Genomic DNA, 2787 nt, shown 5'->3' with positions numbered 1-2787 from the left:
GTTTGATCAGAAAGCCAGCAATAAATACTAGACAAATGTACAGCTCAGATGGGGTGACTATGACTCTCATGATATTGAGCGGTGTCATTGTCAATGTCATCGACCAGAACCGAGCTACAATCGAGACCCTCAAGATGGTGAGGAGCCAAATGAACTTCAAGAGGTAGTCACCGATATTAAGATTGAAATTAGCGTTCCTCTTAACAGAGATTAGTCTGCAAACCATACCGATGGGCCGATCCGAGATCAGCACGGTAGTCAGTTTTGACCTTGATCAATCAATTAGTCCAGTTCCCTCACCATCATCAGAGGACGCCCTCATGAATCTCTGATCACCGGAATCACTCATTTTCAAGAGACGAACAAAGAAAACATTTAAAAAAAGATTAAAGTGGTTGTCGTGAGAAGAATTCTTACCGAAAATGCCAAGAACTGAGAAATAAAACATTGAAGATTCACCAGAGAAAGAAAGTTGTGAGTATGCGAAGAAAAATTCATCAGCATATATATAGGGCCTTGGCATTTATTGTATGCAGAACTTGAGGCGGACTCATCGGTAACTGAAGAATTTATTGCTTTGACGATTACAGGTTAGATTGAGTGGAGAGATCAGAAAATAAAAGAGATCGAGAAGTAAAAAGGGACCAGATGCAAAAGATAGAGATCAGAATAATAACCCTGAAATTGGTCAGTCACAATGGGAAGATCGAAAAAGCGAGGGACAACCTATAGAGATCGAAGAACTTAGGGAGTTGAATAACTTCAAATCATGACCTTTAATTAGCTCCCTTCACCATCATATCCGAGTTAGGTAAAGCATTGCAGGAATGATCTAATCCTCACCACACATCTTGTTTGTAAGGATGCACTCCTAGCCGCCAAATTCTAAACGGTTAAAGCAGCCCAGTATATCTCAATCTACACCATTGATTAAAGGATGGATTTGGAGCCTTCGAATCAAAAGTAGATGACAGATTCGGCGCTTTTTGTTCCTAGCCTTTGGATCCATTTTGTAAGGCAAGACCCTTGATCGTTAGATTAAGGGATGAAAGGATAGAAATTTTGAACAGAATCTCGACCCTCAATTTTGATTCTCTTTAATTCCTAAACATCAGATTATATCCTTTTGAATTTAGGCCTTCCGTCTCCTCCTGATAAGATCCTAACCCTCCATTTTGAGCACCTATTCCCTATAAATACCTGCATGCAATACTGTAGAAGGGAGGAGGTGGTGATCATCATGGAAAGACTCTGAACTTTGATATAGTCTTATTGCCTGTCATTCGAAGCTCTCAAAGCTTTGAGAAACCTTAGAAACCAGTTTTCTAAAGTATCTCATTTAAAAGAGCTTTAAATCCTGTGATTCTCATTTTCAATATTTGTGCATTACACTGCGAGCTCAACTTCACTCCACTTGGTCCCCATCACCTTAGGTCAACTCAAGTTTTTCGACCATCTCAATCTTTAGCTCCCTAAGATTTGCTGATATTGGTGTTGGCTCACCCGTCATCCCAACTTTCTATAGGTAAGCGTTTAACCTTTTATTTGTTGAATATCCTTGGTTCATTTTCTTAAGTGTTTTTTTAAAATATTTAGTCACATTGAGTCTTAGAATAGGTTGTCTTAGCTCATAATCATTATCATTCGTAAATTTCATTTTTATCGTCACCTCATTTTTATTTCCCTCAAAAACAAATGTTCGAGTCATCGGTGACTCATAAATACTCTAAAGAGTACAAGTAAAGGTACTGACATGGTAGTTTTTAGTCCAAATAAATGAAAATAATAGGAAAATGAGTGTGACTCGAGTAGTTATAGAAAGGTCAGAATAGGCTGAAGGGGTCGAAATGAAAATAAGTTATGAGATTGGATAAAGAAATCATGTAGAAGACAATGGGTCGAACCCAGATGAGAAGACAATGGATCAAAAATCAAGACATAGTTGGAGTCTAAAACCAAAGAGTTCGGATAAAGAAATCATGTAGAAGATCGGCAAGGAGTTCGACTCAATGCCCGCTATCCAGTTATAAAATCCCATAGACCAGGAAAGGCCTTTCACAGGGGTTTCCTGTGTCTTCGGTAATTCTTTCCAATATGAAAGGGATCAGGAGAGAGTCCTTACTCGAATCCCTAGTTTAAAATTCTAATAAAACATCATTCTTATAAATACGGGAGATCGGGAGAGAGTTCTTACCCTAGTTCTCAATAAATTTTAATAAAATATATTAAGAGATCGGGAAAGAGTTCTTACTCGAGTTCTCAGCTTAAATTTTTAACAAAATATATTAAGAGATCATAGAGAGTTCTTACCCGAGGTCTCAGTCTAAATTTTAATTAAATATATTAAGAGATCGGGAGAGAGTTCTTACTTGAGTTCTCAGTCTAAATTTTAATAAAATATATTAAGAGATCAGGAGAGAGTTCTTACTCGAGTTCTCACCTTAAATTTTTAATGAAATATATTAAGAGATCGGGAGAGAGTTCTTACCCGACTTCTCTACTTGAACTTTAACAAAATATATTAAGAGATCGGGAGAGAGTCCTTTCTTGAATTCTCAACTAAAGTTCTAATAAGATGTTTCAGATCGGGAGAGAGTCCTTTCCCTTCTAATCCTAATACTTTTATATGTTCTAAATAATGGGTCTATGGGAGAGTTCTTCCAAAGTATCTCGTATATTATATTGAGGCCTGATGGAGAGTCCTCCTCAAGGCACTCATACTTCTAAGGAAAAATTCCCCTTGAAAATATCATAACTTTAGTATTCATATTAATCCTCAAAATACTT

Source organism: Hevea brasiliensis, chromosome 7 (assembly GCF_030052815.1).
Source record: "Hevea brasiliensis isolate MT/VB/25A 57/8 chromosome 7, ASM3005281v1, whole genome shotgun sequence".
In the NCBI taxonomy this organism is placed as follows: Eukaryota; Viridiplantae; Streptophyta; class Magnoliopsida; order Malpighiales; family Euphorbiaceae; genus Hevea; species Hevea brasiliensis.
The sequence above is the reverse complement of the archived record's forward strand: the minus strand, read 5'-3'. Positions refer to the sequence as shown.